The following is an 11,492-nucleotide window of genomic DNA, read 5'->3' as shown; positions in this document are numbered from 1 at the left end:
AGATGTCCTTTATAAAGGTTGTATAGTTACTTATCTCCTTGGCCTCGCATAAACTCCATTACCCTCCTACATTTCTCCGATGAAAATAGGGGACGTCCTAAGGAAAAAGTGGGACATTCTGGGATCGGATCAGAAACCGGGGCGGCTTCTGTACAGTAATTCCGGGACTGTGGACCCTGGGAAATAGGGACACTTGGAGGGTCTAGCATACCGTGAGACAGGAAGAGAGAAAGTGCCACAAAATGCACCCTTCACAGTTCCTAAAAGTAGGACTCAGCTGAATTAATCTTGAGTTCCCTAAGAAGCATGAAGATCTGAAAGAAGAAGTGGAAGTGAAAGAGGAAACTTCCTCTTTTAGATTTCTAGAGACTTTCTGAGGGAAGAAAAGAATGGGAACTTCCCTCGCTGCCTCACAACCAAGGGAGGGGCTGAAAGGTATTTTGGGAGACCATTGTTGTAAGAGTTACTGGGATTTTCACCCCGTACAGCATCTCTCATTGCCAAGCTGACAGGCCTGTGGATGATACAGCTGTATTTGAAAGCTTAAAAACATGCCGGAGAAGGTATATGCCTACTGTATGGAAGTTAACTGGACAACAAAAATGGATTTTTACGCGCTCTCATGGTAGCCCAAGAGGCTGATATTGATGAACTGAAAGAGTAAAGACAATATATCCTTTTAATCAGTGGATTGATCATATGTAAACACTTGCAACCTATGAACAGACTGCTTACAGACGTAGACTGCTTGGATAAACACAGCAATATCTGGAACGAATGTATAGAAAATTCAGTAGGCTGTTAATATTTCTACAGTTGGTATCTCTCGGGTTACATACGCTTCAGGTTACATACGCTTCAGGTTACAGACTCCACTAACCCAGAAATAGTACCTCAGGTTAAGATCTTTGCTTCAGGATAAGAACAGAAATCGGGCTCTGGCGGTGTGGCGGCAGCAGGAGGCCCCATTAGCTAAAGTGTGCTTCAGGTTAAGAACAGTTTCAGATTAAGTACGGACCTCCGGTACGAATTAAGTACTTAACCCGAGGTACCACTGTATTAGTATTGGGATAATAATCTCAATTTTTTGTCTATATTCATATAATACTTCCCCTCCCCTTTACACAGTTCTGTGTTTTGATTCCCCCCTCTTCTTTTTGTATCACTTTACTGCTTTATATTTGAATTTATGTTTCAATAAAATATAAATTAATAAATGATGCAGGAGAACGGTGCACCGGAGCATGGACAGAGTTACTGTACATCCCCAGATTGCAAGGATCGCTGCCCACTCCTCCCCTGACTGTGCCTTTTAGCAACAGTCCAGAAATGTCACCTACTGACACTTCTCACCCCCCCATTACTTTATCTGCCCGCGGACTGTCTTGCCAGAGTGGTGCATGCTCTAGTTATTTCCCGCTTGGACTACTGCAATGCGCTCTACGTGGGGCTACCTTTGAAGGTGACCCGAAAACTGCAATTAATCCAGAATGCGGCAGCTAGACTGGTGACTGGGAGTGGCCACCAGGACCACATAACACCGGTTCTGAGAGATCTGCATTGGCTCCCAGTACGTTTCCGAGCACAATTCAAAGTGTTGGTGCTGACCTTTAAAGCCCTAAACGGCCTCGGTCCTGTATACCTGAAGGAGTGTCTCCACCCCCACCGTTCAGCCCAGACACTGAGGTCCAGCGCCAAGGGCCTTCTGTGGTGTAGTGGTTAAGAGCGGTAGTCTCGTAATCTGGGGAACCGGGTTCGCGTCTCCGCTCCTCCACATGCAGCTGCTGGGTGACCTTGGGCCAGTCACACTTCTCTGAAGTCTCTCAGCCCCACTCGCCTCACAGAGTGTTTGTTGTGGGGGAGGAAGGGAAAGGAGAATGTTAGCCGCTTTGAGACTCCTGAAGGGGAGTGAAAGGCGGGATATCAAATCCAAACTCTTCTTCTCTTCTTCTTCTTCCCTCACTGCGAGAAGCCAAGTTACAGGGAACCAGACAGAGGGCCTTCTCAGTGGTGGCGCCCACCCTGTGGAACACCCTCCCTTCAGATGTGAAGGAAATAAGCAGCTATCCTATCTTTAAAAGACATCTGAAGGCAGCCCAGTTCAGGGAAGTTTTTAATATTTAATGCTGTATTGTTTTTAACACTTGATTGGGAGCCGCCCAGAGTGGCTGGGGAAACTCAGCCAGATGGGCGGGGTATAAATAATAATAATAATAATAATAATAATAATAATAATAATAATAATAATAATAATAATTACTATTATTATTTCTGTGTCAGGCAAAAGCTTTTCCTGTTCACATGTTCATTCTGCTCTTCAGAGGCACAGGAGGCAGTAAGAAAAGTTGGCAACAACGGCCTCTGGAACCTAGGACCCTTACGCCAAACAGCCCCAGACGAGTTAGTGAGCTGTTTCCGAAAGGTCAAGAAACAGGAGCCCAGTTTCCTTCTCGATCGTCTCTCCCAAAACCCAAATACGAATGAAGGATCTGGATTGATTTAGCTGGACTCTGACTCACAAAGAGATGTTGTAATGTGGAAAAGGCGTTGGCTGGCCTAGCGATTGCAGGCTGGGGATTTGCCAGCTTCTGATAGCCACGGGCAAAATCCAGAGCTCGGCATTTTAACATGCAGGGTTGTGTGGGTGTGAGACCTCTGAGCAGCTCGTGTGACTTGCACATCTGGAATCTGTGTGGACATCTGGAGAGAAAAAGCCTCCTCTTCTTCCAGGAAGGGCTTGCTCCCAGCCAGAAATAAGGGGAGAAGGCTGAGACTCCTTGGCAGATCACCTGCTTTGAGTGCAGAATGCTCCCAGTTTGATCCCTGCCATCTCCAGTTAGGGCTGGGAAAAGAGGGCTGTTTGGCTGGGGGCAGTGCCGGATTTACGTATAAGCTAAACAAGCTATATCTTAGGGCCCCACTCTCTTGGGGGCCCCCAAAAATTTAAAGGGAAAAAAACACCTGGATGTACATTTCAAAAATATAAGATAAAAAAACAAATACAGTGGTACCTTGGGTTACATACGCTCCAGGTTACATACGCTTCAGGTTACAAACTCTGCTAACCCAGAAATAGTGCTTCAGGTTAAGAACTTTGCTTCAGGATGAGAACAGAAATCGTGTTCTGGCGGCGCGGCGGCAGCAGGAGGCCCCATTAGCTAAAGTGGTGCTTCAGGTTAAGAACACTCTCAGGTTAAGAACGGACCTCCGGAACGAATCAAGTACTTAACCCGAGGTACCACTGTAAAATAAAACCTAAATACAGCAACCGTGTTTTGTGTTGTGTAGGCTCCTATGATGTAAGTCATGGGCCCCGCCTGCTAGCCTGCTCCCTAAAATATCACTGGTTTGCTCATTGCTGTATCAATTACTTTGATAAAATACATATTTTGTTATGTGCAAATGGCTTTAGATACCTATTAGGTCCATAAATTACCGTATAGCATATATTCAGCACAAAAAAACAGCGGCAATTTGTTGTTGACAAAGGACAGCTGGACATATAAAGGGCCCCATTACCTTCAGTAGCTTAGGGCCTCATCAAACCTAAATCAAACCTAAATTTCCCAGGGTGATGGGGTACCACTAGTGAGCACTCTTTGGGTTTGCTCAGCCAACAAGCTGCAAACCCACCTAACAGTTACCTTGTCCAGCCCACATTTGACCAGCTTCTCCACAAAAATATTATGGGGGGCTTTGTCAAAAGCCTTACTGAAATCAAGATATGATAATGTCCACAGCATCCCCCTGATCCACCAAGCTTGCAACTCTATCAAAAATGAGATCCATCTGGCATGACTTGTTTTTGAGAAAACCATGCTGCAGCCAGCACAACCGAACCGGCCGTGATCCCCTAAATTTGCCTACTGCCTGGCCAGTATAGTGACTGGCTCCAATCAAGTCTTGGTTGCGAGTTACTGCCATATTGCCTTTCTGGATCAAACCAAGCATTTGCCCAGCATCCTGTTTCCAACAGAGGGCATCCCCGGAAGCCCCTAAAGCGAGGCCTGAAGGCAGCAGCCCTTCTTCCCTGCTGTTCATCCCCCAGAAGCAGGCATTATGTGGTAGACTGCCCTTGCACAAGGAGGCTCCGTTTGAGCTAGAATAACTAAAAGAGCCGCTGGGGGAAGGAGTTTGGGGAAGGCTGAGGTGGAAACAATCAAGAAAGCATGACAGAGAGGGAAAGCAAGCCAGTTGATAAGTACAGATGGATGTGAAATTGAGGATGCATAGCTGTTTCAGATAAAGTGATGAAGGATAAAAGGAGCTAAAAGCAACTCACCGGATGAGAATGTGTACGGGAAGCTTGAGTGGTGAAGCAGGGAATTGGGTGTGGTATATCATCTCCCTCTTATGCAGTTTCATGGGGGGGTCCCCAGAGATTGAGGCTGGTAGAAGCAGGAACTTGATCTCGTTGCCAGGATCTGTCCTGAGGGACTGCTGGCATCCAGCCATCTTCTCCTCAGGTTGTGAACAACTCTTTTTCTTTTCATTTCCCCCCTTCCCCGCTTTTAAATTAACTTTATTTACTGAGGCTTATTCATAGATCTTCAAAAATACCATACCCATCAGAAAGCATATCTTTTACAATATACTAAGACAGCTACTTGGTCTAAAAAAAGAAGAAATTCAGAAAGAAGACAAGGCAAGAAATGGAGAGACCAGGAAAAAAGAGAAAGGGAGAGAAAAGGGGAAAGAAAGAAATAACTATGGAAAGATAGGTAAAGGTACCTATCGTGGAAGGTACCTATCGTTAGGTCCAGTCGTGGATGACTCTGGGGTTGCAGTGCTCATCTCGCTTTATTGGCCGAGGGAGCCAGCGTACAGCTTCCGGGTCATGTGGCCAGCATGCCTAAGCCGCTTCTGGTGAACCAGAGCAGCACACGGAAATCCGTTTACCTTCCCGCCAGAGCGGTACCTATTTATCTATTTGCACTTTGACGTGCTTTCATACCTGCTAGGTTGGCAGGAGCAGGGACCGAGCAACGGGAGCTCACCCCGTTGCGGGGATTCGAACCGCCGACCTTCGGATCGGCAAGTCCTAGGCTCTGTGGTTTGACCCACAGTGTCACCTACGTCCCATTAACAACTCTTGCTTGAGCCTAAATTAGGATTCTCTTGGCCTTATCAATGTTCTGCCTGAAGGTGGCCAGCTTTTAATTTTAGGAGGCCTCCTGCGCCTTTAATGCAGGGGGGGTTCAGTTTCCTTGGAATGGAAGCAAGAGAGAGGCAGGCCGGTGGCAGAAAGAGGAAATAGTGGGTGGTTTCACCCAGTGGTGCAGACTACAAAGAGAGAACTTCTGTCGTGTCTTAAACACAAGCTGATTTTTGTGTGTGTGGTGTGCTACTTTGTCATCCGTGAGGGTTGAGTCACGATAAATTCCATTTGCCATCGAGGCATAGCTGTCAAGTGTCCCTTATTTGAAGGGACAGTCCCTTATTCTAGCGCCATGTCCCGCTGCGGTCCCTTATTGATGGATGTCCCTTAAATGTCCCTTAAATGATGTCCCTTAAATTTCAAAGGAAGCAGCTCCTCTCCCTCCCTCCCTGCCGGCCAGGGAGGAGGGAGGCTCCAACTGTGTTGCTTGGCTGTGTTGCTCACCCAATAAGAAGTCTAAGAATGACTGGGGGGTGGAGCTTGCATGCCTTGTGTGTGGCTAGTTAATGCAAGCTGAGGGGTTTTTTGAATACTGGACGCCATTTTGTTGCACGTGCTGCTGCAAACTTTGCAGTGCAAAGCCAGGCCGGGGAGCCATCTTAAGTTGAGGTTGCATAAGGCCTTGTGGTGCATGTGATTCAGATTCTATTCGGTTGAACCTCTGGTTACAAAGTTGGTTGGACAGTGTTCTCGAAGCTACCAGCATGAGTTTGACCAGACTGCAGGAGGACAGGAAGACTGGAGTGCCTGAAACAGGTGAGGCTGCAGGTCCCTTATTTTGGCTGCTGGTCCCTTATTTTCAAGGCTGCTGGTCCCTTATTTTCAAATCTGTAAGTTGACAGCTATGCATCGAGGTGCCACGAATGGAGGAGAACTACATGCTGCAATCGAGGGCCGCATTCCTTTCTGAGCAACATTTGGAGGGCCATAGGTCCCTCCCCCCCCAAAAAATACCCCACACAGCTAACTTACAGCTGGTTCTCAGCTTCTCTCTGCTCCGCCGATTTCAAAGCAGAAAGGGCGTTTATTCTTTTGGCAAAAGGCATAATTTGAAAGGCGTAATTATCTTGCAATGTTATTACCAACAGTTGAAAGAAAAATACACATTGGCAGCTGCAGCTGCGTGTTTGTGGGAAGGAGCAGGTTTTACGCTGCCTTGCCACCCGCCCCCCAGGCACATGTTCACACTAGGGACTAGAAACTTCCTCCCACCTGAGCCTTCAGAGATTACACTTCCCAATAATCCTGGGGAGGAATTGTGAAGCACAACAAGTCTTGCACCCTGCATTATTATTATAATATGATTTCTTACATTCATGTACCACTTTTGCATCCAAGGAGCTCCAGGTTCCCCCCTCCCTCCTCATTTTATCCTCACAACAACCCTGTGAGGTAAATTAGGCCCAAAGCCACCCAGAGAGCTTCATGGCTGAGTGGGGATTTGAACCCCAGTCTCCCAGGTCCTAGCCCATGCCAGCTCTCAGTCACGCTCTCTTAAAAGCACATGTGGGGATCTGAACTCACAGCCTCTGGATCCCCAGCCACTGCCCCCCCCCCCACGAGTAACAGGCCCAATGGTCTTCCCGGCTGGTTCAGTTGCCCCTGGCAACGTCAGTCTCCCTCCCTTCTGTTTAGCCAGGTGTGGAAAACAGGATGCAGGGGACAGGTGGGGAATCTGTTGCTAAGCAACAAGAGGCCAGGGACCTCTCAGTGGGATGGTGGGACTAGGAGAGATGCTGGAGTTCTGGCTGTGTGTGTGTGTGTGTATCTTTTTTTCTTCTGAAGTTCAGTGTGCCTGCCCTCGTCCTTAAAATCAGCAGAGAATGGAGCTGGTTTTCAGCTGTTTTCTTGGAGGCTGAACAATAAACCTCTTTGTGTACAAAATACACATAGAGATATCAGGAGAGAGGGAGAGAAGTTAAGGGGAGGTAAGGGAGAAAAACCAGCCCTTCGGCCTTTCAGGGTGGGGCAAGGTTGGGTTTGGAAAGGGACCCTGCAAAGGCAACAATTTTGAATCCTTTACTGGGGATTGAACGAGATCTACACCCAGTATAGGCCCGACCAGCCACTTTGTTCTGCAGAACAGAGCTGTACATTTAATTCACTCCACATTTGCAAGGAATCTGTCCTTCAGGGTGGCCAGGACCTAATGTCTGGAACTCCCTGTCCCTTGATATTAGGTAGGCACCTTCGCTGTTTCTGACGCCTGTCTAAAGACAGTTGATTTCAGCAGGTCTAACCAGACGTGTAATTTGGACCGGTAATTATATTTTATAATGTTTGTGTTTTCAGAGCTGGCGATTTTGCTTATCTTTGGATCCATTTTGGGTTAGATTCCTCTTACTGTTAGCTAAGTTCAGTTGCCAGTTCCAGCAGCCAAGCCCTTTTGATATTCTTACGGAGCCTCCATATCCGGGCACAGTCTATCTCGTTCCCTAGTTCTTAGGGGCATTTTGGCCACTGTGAGAACAGGATGCTGGACTATGATGGGCCATTGGCCTGTTCAAGAACGGGGCTTTTCTGATGTTCTTAATTGTCTCCGCCAGTCCTTCTGGTACGCTGACATTCTCCCCAAGCCATATTGATAAGAATGACCAGAAACTGTTTTTATACGCAACAACAGCCACGAGGCTATTGCTGGCCCAGGTGTGGAAACAGCAACAATTGCCAACAGTAGAAGAGTGGCAGTACAAGTTTATGGAGTATGCAGAAATAGCCAAACTAACGGCAAAAATTCAACATCAGGGTAATGAAACATATCAAAAAGAATGGGGGAGATTTATGTTATATATAGAGAAGATGATGTGAAATAGGGAAATCAGTAGAACCGAAATAAACCTCATAACGGGAAAATACAAAGAAATTTATTGAACAATAATATCAAAATGAATTAAAAATGTATATTATGACCAAGGTTGAACAGTATTTGTAAATGAATATAGACAAACAACAAGAATTGTATATATAGAAAGATTTATTTGTTTATGGACATTTCATGGACAAAAATTAAAGACCAACTATATACAAAATGGATAAAGACAATGCGAAAAGATAAAGACGACACAAAAAAGATGGAAGAAGGAAGGAGGGAAGTCAGCTCTTGAGAGCAAGAATAAATGTACCGTAAAATGTAATATAATGTGTGTATGTATTTTTGTTTAGTCGTGTCCGACTCTTCATGATCCCATGGACCAGAGCACACCAGGCACTACTGTCTTCCACTGCCTCCCGCAGTTTGGTCAAACTCATCTTGGTAGCTTTGAGAACACTGTCCAACCATCTCATCCTCTGTCGTCCCCTTCTCCTTGTGCCCTCCATATTTCCCAACATCAGGGTCTTTTCCAGGGAGTCTTTTCTTCTCATGAGGTGGCCAAAGTATTGGAGCCTCAGCTTCAGGATCTGTCCTTCCAGTGAGCACTCAGGGCTGATTCCCTTCAGAATGGAGAGGTTTGATCTTCTTGCAGTCCATGGCACTCTCAAGAATCTCCTCCAGCACCATAATTCCAAAGCATCAATTCTTCGGCGATCAGCCTTCTTTATGGTCCAGCTCTCACTTCCATACATCGCTACTGGGAAAACCATACCTTTAACTATACGGACCTTTGTTGGCAAGGTGATATCTCTACTTTTAAAGATGCTGTCTATGTGTGTGTATGTATAGTATGTAATTATAAAAAAAACCAATAAAGATCATCTTAAAAAAAAAAGACAATCTTCCCCAAGCCACGCCAGCCACCCCTCCAGGCCCCGGACGCCAGTCAGCCCACCACAAAGATACTTCTCTTGTTTGACAAGAGTGCACCCTGAGCTGGCTGGGAATAAGCCCTGGGTGGCTCAGCGGAGTCCCGTCTGGGCTTGCAGGCCTGAGGGGAGCAGCGGTGGGGCAGGCGGGGAGCAGGGGTGGCTTGAGAACGCCTGCGCTCAGCAGAAACCTTTGCATCCCATTGAAATTGCAGCACTGGCAGTTTCATTCAAAGGCAAAACTCTCCGGTGCTCAGCGTGAGCTAGACAGGGCTGGGGCTCAATTGGTAGCCGGAAAATCAGGCCACGCGACTGGAAGTTTCTACTCTTTCACATCTTTTACAACGAGAGAGGGTGGCTGCTATGGGCAGGGTTGGGGTATATGGCCCTCTATTTATTTATTTTTTCAAAAAAAATTATTGGTTTTACAAGTTTATAACAAATATAACATACAAAAAATGAAAAATAAAAACAAGAAAAATAAAGAAAAAGGAACATACAAATAAACACTTCATCTTCCTAAGATCCAATTTAGTTTTCATTGTTAACTGACTTCCTCAAACCCCCCTAACTGAATTCCATTGTATCCCCTTGTAACAGTTATCCAATAACAAAATTTACTTTTTCAGATTACTTTCTTTACTTCTTTTCATAGTTTCTCCCACAATGTTTTACAATTTAGTCATATTCTATTCCTAAGCCAAATTGATAAATTCAAGTAGCTTCTGCTTAACTTATATTACAACATTTAGCTAAATAATCTTTAAATTTCTTTCATTGTGGTGTATGGCCCTCTAGGCCGCTCTGTCTGGCCGTTGTAACTTTCCCCAGGCCACGCCCCTTAAACACAGGCCACGCCCCCTCAAAGCCCTGCTTCTCATATGCTCAACATATTATCTGCATTAACTTAATAACCACTTTTGTCTCTTTATGGCCGCTGTAAGTTCCAGAAATGATTTCCTGAAGCTGACTACACCTGAAGCCAGCACATCAAATGCGGCCCTCTGAGGCCCTTAGCCCAGCCCTCAGAAACCTCCCCAGGGTCACGCCCCTGTTTTGCACACTCCCCCCCCCACTAAACCCTATCAATTAATAAATGGTGGGGTTTTGATGATTTGGGATGTGAAGGGAGAAACACCAGCTGCAGAGGAATACGTGGGCTAGCCTCTGCAAAAAAATAAAATAAAATAAACGACCTGCCCAAGCCAGGGCCACTAAGAAACAATGCAGGGCCATTGAGGGCACAATGCAAGAGAACTGTTCTTCTACCAGGCTGGTAGGCTGGCTGAAGGTTGCTTGCAGTGCTGCGGGGGACAAACCCCTCATGAAACGACCATGCTGTAAGATCTGGACTCCCTCCATGCAGACTGAAGGTGCAAATAGGTGAATAAACCATATTTCTTAAAGCTACACCGGTCTTCGCCATGTCTCAGTTCTCCAAAGGAGCACAAACCCTGGAAGACTGCCTGGAGCCCGCTGGGATCTTGCTATCGCTCAGCAAAGCGTGGGGAGCAGTGCTGGATTTACATATAAGCTAAACAAGCTATAGCTTAGGGCCCCCAAAAAATTTCAAGGAGAAAAAACCCCCTCAAATATTTTATTGGGGGGAGCAAAGAGACCTCGACCCTAGAAGTTAGGTCCTATGCCTGGAGAAACGGGGACTTCGGTAGCTGTGTTAAAGCAGGGACATTCAATCTCTGCAACTGCTTCATAGCAAGACCTACCGATGAGCATTCGCTGTGCTCACTAGGTCTGACATCCTTGTGCAAATCCTGTTTTTTTCTAATAAAGAGTTAACTCCCCTTGCTTTGTGTGATTTACTGCTGGCTTGATCCTAACACTGTGGTTTCCGGCAACTGATGTTCTAGGGCTGCCATAATCCAAACAGTGAAATATTTTAGTTTTGCCCAAAGTTGTTGAGCTTTTTTGGCTGCTGACCGATATATGAAGGAAATGCTGGTTTTTCAAAATCATGGTTAGTAGCCGTCGATAGCCTGCTCCATGGCTGCTCCACCCTCTTTTGCCTCTGGCATGTGGTCCCGGGAAGGTCCTTGGGCTGAAAAATAGCAGAATCATAGAATTGTAGACTTGGAAGGGACCCACAAGGGTCATCTAGTCTAAGCCCGTGCAATGCGTGAATCTCAGCTAATGAAGCTCAAGACCATCCCTCTAGACATCATACATACATCACAGAAGGGGAGTAGCTCAAGACCACCACCCCCAGATGCATCATACCTACATCACAGAAAGGGCGGTCTACAGCAGAAATCTGAGTGCTTTGTTTACCTCCTGTCTGCCAGGTTACCTGTTTAATGGTCACTTGACTGGATTGCCTGGGAGCCTGGCCAGTCTTTTGTAATGATAAATACTTAGTTCCTGAGTCAAATGTGCCCCTAAGACATGATTTGTGAAGGAAAAGACAACGGGGAGGCTTTTCCATTTTCCTTTGACCTTGCAGAGAAAACATTTGGTCAGTTTGGGATTCAAAATGGTTTCAGGTTGGTCTTCCTGTGTTGATCTATGTACGTGCTTGGTTGGTACATTTAACATATATCTAAGACCCCCAAATTCCTATCACAGCATCCAACCTCTA

At 46.1% G+C, this 11,492-nt stretch overlaps 1 protein-coding gene across 2 annotated transcripts in view; it reads right to left on the bottom strand.

Moving 5' to 3' along the window:
- Positions 1 to 6,820, bottom strand: part of S100A5 (S100 calcium binding protein A5) — a 13,228-nt gene extending 6,408 nt beyond the window's left edge. Inside the window, exon 1 of one of the 2 annotated variants that reach the window (XM_083716210.1) lies at positions 6,683 to 6,820. The gene's annotated coding sequence lies outside the window, so the exon portion shown is untranslated. Of the gene's footprint in view, positions 1 to 4,282; positions 4,503 to 6,682 lie in introns of those variants that run through there. The other variant, XM_083716211.1, reaches the window with a different exon arrangement.
- Positions 6,821 to 11,492: the final 4,672 nt, after the last annotated feature.

Source organism: Podarcis gaigeae, assembly GCF_964106915.1.
Source record: "Podarcis gaigeae genome assembly, chromosome: 16".
Lineage (NCBI taxonomy): Eukaryota > Metazoa > Chordata > Lepidosauria > Squamata > Lacertidae > Podarcis > Podarcis gaigeae.
Note: the sequence above shows the minus strand (reverse complement) of the source record. Positions and strands in the feature narration are given on the sequence as shown.